This window comes from Eriocheir sinensis, chromosome 60 (assembly GCF_024679095.1).
Source record: "Eriocheir sinensis breed Jianghai 21 chromosome 60, ASM2467909v1, whole genome shotgun sequence".
Classification (NCBI taxonomy): Eukaryota; Metazoa; Arthropoda; class Malacostraca; order Decapoda; family Varunidae; genus Eriocheir; species Eriocheir sinensis.
The window spans coordinates 5,124,188-5,129,662 of NC_066568.1; the positions used below are offsets into that span (position 1 = coordinate 5,124,188).

The 5,475-nt window shown below is 39.4% G+C and overlaps 1 long non-coding RNA gene across 1 annotated transcript; it reads left to right on the forward strand.

Annotated features, from left to right (window-relative positions):
• Window positions 1–1,485: 1,485 nt before the first annotated feature.
• Window positions 1,486–4,145, forward strand: LOC126985643 (uncharacterized). Its single transcript, XR_007738833.1, has 4 exons — window positions 1,486–1,583; window positions 2,753–2,880; window positions 3,026–3,119; window positions 3,889–4,145. It is a non-coding gene; the product is annotated as an uncharacterized LOC126985643 (long non-coding RNA).
• Window positions 4,146–5,475: the final 1,330 nt, after the last annotated feature.

A 5,475-nucleotide genomic window follows, 5' to 3' on the forward strand; every position in this document is an offset into this window, starting at 1 on the left:
TGAACCACACAAAATACCAAAAGGTACTGAAGGAAAGCAAAGGCAACGAATAGTTAAGAAAATGGCCAGTCAGAGCCAAAAGGAGGAAAAATAAAATTAATGTTTAAAAAAGACATTCGCACGAGACTTAAATGTAGAAATGTCTGCAGAAAGGACAATCTCATTGGGTAACTGATTCCATAAACTTGTCAACGACGGAGAAAACATCGTGAGAATTGTGTCGAACAAAAATTCATAGGATTAAAAGCAAGATCGTTTTGACTAAGAGCAAACCTCGTGACCCGGGCAGGAGTAACAGGATCAGGCAAAGCATTGTGTAAGGGATGCCGATTATTCTTAAAAACTTTAAATAAAATGCTAAGGCCACCAACTTGACGCCGATGATCAAGATGAAGAACAAGTGCCGGAGAAATACATTTAATTGAATTGATAGCTCTGTCAAGTAGCTTTACACAGCATTTGGCAGCGGTCATACAAACAGGAGCACAATACTCAAAGAGAGGCAAAATGAATGCATAAAAAGATTTGATTATTGGAAAAGTCTGTCAAAAGAAAAACAAAGACAAACAAAAATAGCAAAAAAAAGTATGAGCTAAATAAAGACAAAAAAACAATAAAATACAAAACAACTCGTTTCAAACAGGTCAAACAAAAATCAAATCAAAGTAAACAAATCAATTCAAAGAAACAAATAAAATCAAAGAAACAATAAGAAAATAAAAATAGCTAGACAGGCACAAAACGAATCCAGGTGTTCTAATCGTAATCACCTTTGGCCCCTGAGTACCATACCTGCCTCTACCCCCTTACCTTTGCTGGGGGGAAGGGGGGGCAGAGGGGGAGGACAGGTAATGTGACCCCTTCGGAAAGACACACAATGGGATATTATTTTCTTTAGTCCCCCATAAAAAGGAACTAAAAAACTAGAGAGAGAGAGAGAGAGAGTATAATGGTGATGATGATGATGGGACAGTTTTGATATTCTCTCTCTCTCTCTCTCTCTCTCTCTCTCTCTCTCTCTCTCTCTCTCTCTCTCTCTCTCTCCTTCTTTCGTCTCGTATTACTCCCCCTCCCTCCTCACGTTTCCCATTATCTCCTCCTCCTCCTCCTCCTCCTCCTCGTCTCTGTATTATTGGGCAATATCTTTTTTTCCTCTTTTATGAGTCTGGAAATGATCAGATAAATGAAATAAGTCTCTCTCTCTCTCTCTCTCTCTCTCTCTCTCTCTCTCTCTCTCTCTCTCTCTCTCTCTCTCTCTCTCTCTCTCTCTCTCTCTCTCATAACACAAATAACACTCCCAAAAGACTAACTATTTACCTCTACTTAATTTCATAGGAGCAGCGAGTAGCGGGCTTTTTTTATTATTGTTTCCTTTATTGTGTGCCCTTGAGCTGTCTCCTTTGTTGTAAAAAAAAAAAAGTTACCCCGAACCAGCGCATTGCTTCAAACTCTCTCGGTCTCGAAGCCTCTGGTCGTGATTCGTGAGGCCTCGAGAGGCGAGGAAGCGAGGCCAAGAGGAAGGGAGGAGGTGCGGGATTGTCCATTACTCTCCGCGCTCCCGTCCGGGGTGGTTCCCGTCCTTGGTGAGTAGGTGTTGGTTTGGTGGTTGTCCTTGTTGGCGTTTGTCAGTTTCCGGAATTTGCTAATGTTCAGTAAGTACGTTTTGACCATCTGTTCTTTTAAGTTTTTGTATGGTTCCATAGATTTATTGTAAAGTGTTCATTTAAGCTTCTAAGAAGATATGAACATAAGAACGTAAGTCTTGCAAGAGGTTGGTAGGCCTGTACGAGGCCTCTCCTTTGAATCTAAGCTCCAGTTATCTAACCCCACTTAACTTCGATGTCCATGAATTTATCTAATTTCTTTTTGAATGTGACAATTGTATTGGCACTCACCACGTGACAAAGCCTATTCCACTCATCCACCACTGTTAGTAAACCAATTTTTGCCTATGTCTCCGTTGAATCTGGACTTATCCGGTTTAAATCCATTACTTCGTGTCCTACCCGGTTCTCTTACCAAAAACTTTGAATATCCCCTTATTAAAGCCCTTAATCTATTTATGAACCTCTATCATGTCTCCACGCACCTTTCGCCTTTCTAGAGAATGCGAGTTTAAATGTTAGTTTTTCCTCGTATGGAAAGTTTCTCAACTCCTGAATCATCGTCATCCTCTGCACCGATTATAACATTTTTATATCCGTTCTACGTAAGGTGACTAACTCCACCGCAAAAGAGGTTTAACTAATGCTAAATATAGTTTGAGGAAGACTTTGGTGCTTGTTGCTGACGTTCTTGAAATAAAACAGTACCCTGTTTGCTCGATTTCTAGCTAGAATGCATTGTGCCCTTGGAGATCAGAGCTCACAAAGACCTGCTCTAGTCATTTAAGCAATAGTTATGAGGGGTTGTTCCTACCTACTCAGAATACTGCACTTAGTTGGTCCTAGTTTAATACTTGCACTAAATTTTGATGAGATTATAAACTCCTTGATTTTTGGTTTAGACCACTGCATTTGACTTTCTAATCATTTCAAATCTAGTTGTAGCACAAGTTTACGTGCATTTGTGTAACTTTTAAATCTTCATAAATTTATAACCTGCACCTTTCAAATGGCTTGTGGTCTTTTATACGGCTAGTTTAGCTAAAATGTCGCTTAATACGGACATAACTAATAACCTGGCTTCAGATAGCCGTTAAGTCTTAATCATGACTAGATCACCCTTTAAGAATCAATTTGTTGGGTTTCAGGTGGACTTCACGGACGGCTCTCGTTGCTTCGCCAGATTGGTCTTGCTGCTGCTCTGAATTTGATTGAATCCACGGCTGCTTCGCTGGGCTGGCTTCGTACGGACACGGAGATAAGTAACTTTCATTCCGTAAGAGGCGTAAGAGGGAATACTATATCTGCAATTAATAATTTAAGATCTGGTACCTTGGGTTTGATGTGACTATACACAAGGCACTAATTGATATATAATTGACTTGTAGATAAAACTATCCCATTGGACACTTTCGTTTCAGGTGGACAACGAACGTGTTCAGCAGCCACGCCCTTGATGCTGCCCTGGACGATGATTTGGCTACGGGAGCCTTTGTGTGTTCCGTCCAGACTGAAGTTAAGTAGTACATTTTCGTACGTTGAACAAGGGATAGGAATTGCCCCAAATCATTGCCCCAAATCATTGATCATATTTATTGATTTTAGTTCAGCGGTATCAAATGCATTTTCCGTAATAAAGGTGGTGATTTTGTCAAAGATATGCATAAGGGTACTCTCAAATTCATTTTAGTTGGTTTGGAGGTATTAGTGCACAATAGGGTTTTCTCAAGGGTACACCGAAGGATAGATTACTTTATTTTCCGAAATTAATGCTCCTTGTAACGGGTTGTTCGTTCAATAGTTAAGAATAGTCTTTTCAAAGGGTCTCTCCAAAGGATACAAAGATTCCCATGCAGATATTTATTGGTTCTGCGGTATTCATACAGGGACTGGTAATCATGGTCATATGTTTAGTCTGTTAAAGTAGGTTTATGAAATGATGTATTCATACAGGGACTGGTAATCATGGTCATATGTTTAGTCTGTTAAAGTACGTTTATGAAATGATGTTTAGTCTGTTAAAGTAAGTTTATGAAATGATGTAGTCTGTTAAAGTACGTTTATGAAATGATGTTTAGTCTGTTAAAGTAAGTATGAAATGATGTAAGTACCTTATAAGATTGATACTTTAATGATAAAGTAATAAGTTTCAAAGCCATTAAGTTTGTTGCTAGTATTTTTATCATACTCCAGACATTTTAAGCAAGCTTTTTTTTCTTTATTATACTATTTAAGCTCGGTTAAAACTAAAATTTGTACTGTTTTGTTTTTGTTGATATTTTAGTGCTGCGTCGAGCCCCGGAGTAACGCCCCACCACACCAGGAGGCCCCGGAGTCCACACTTCCGCTCGATTGTTCCCGTCGTCGCCTGCACTTCTCAGTTAATCCAGTCCTACTACCCAAACAACGTTTCGTTAGACTCGGTGGTCCGCTGGCGTGGGTCCTGAGCTGTCTTTGTTGTTCTTAAGTCGCAAGGCTCCACAACTTTAATATTGCTTTGTATTTTTCTTTTTTTTTAATAAAAAAATTTTGTGGAGATTTGGATGTCTGTTCCCGGACGGTCTTTGAGGTATTTTAGCACCTGAAGGTCTAAATTTGAAGTAAATTTTAAACTAGTGCACCTTCATATCTTCGTTTTCTATCTTCGTTTTCTAAGATGCAAATTTATAGAGAACGGATCTGATGGCTAACTCGTCTAAGCGACAGAAACGACACGAACAGTGCAAGCTGTGTGGAGCAGAGGTGGAAAACAAATTGTTTTGTACTATGGTGCCAGTTCCTGCTGGAGAATGTTTTGTACTATGGTGCCAGTTCCTGCTGGAGAAAATCCGAAGACATAATAAATTAAATCCGAAGACATAATAAATTAAATCCGAAGACATAATAAATTAAATCCGAAGACATAATAAATTAAATCCGAAGACATAATAAATTAAATCCGAAGACATAATAAATTAAATCCGAAGACATAATAAATTAAATCCGAAGACATAATAAATTAAATCCGAAGACATAATAAATTAAATCCGAAGACATAATAAATTAAATCCGAAGACATAATAAATTAAATCCGAAGACATAATAAATTAAATCCGAAGACATAATAAATTAAATCCGAAGACATAATAAATTGGAAGATTCTTAGCCAAAACTTAGGAACAGACAAAAAAATAATTTAAGACAACATTGGAGAAAAGATGACACCAGATGTAGAAGGGAAGAGAAAGAATTGTGAGGTCATAAGCACGAAACGAAATGACATGGCAAACAGACCAGATGTTGCTGTGTGCCAGTCTCCACAGGGAAAAGACTGGTGGATGAACTCCACCAGTGTCCGTGAGGTCATAAGCACGAAACGAAATGACATGGCAAATGTTGCTGTGTGCCAGTCTCCACAGGGAAAAGACTGGTGGATGAACTCCACCAGTGTCCACACGATTGTATATTCCTCACCCTCACTTGTTTGGCGGGTTACCAGGTCGAACAGTTGAAGGGTTTTTCCCAGTACCAGGTGTGCACAGCAGACCGGGCACTCGACGGCAGGCAGCACAACAAAGGCTACAGCAACGGTGCTACTCTGGCCGGGACTTTAGATACTCGTACTGAATGTGTTTGGCCTTCTATTGTACCTTATCACCTGTAGGCATAGGAAGTAGCAACATCAGTCTGTAGGAGTTAGCCTTATTGGCGTTCATATTTCTTTTCTATAATCACCAGGATAGGTTATTATTGCTATGCTTAGAGGTTATTTGCAGAGGTTATTATTGCTATGCTTAGATACTTACACTACTGACCTGAGTGCCCGACCGTTTATTGTCTTGCCCAAAGGGCAGTATTAAACCTCTTATTGCAGACTCGCCACTGGCCTGTT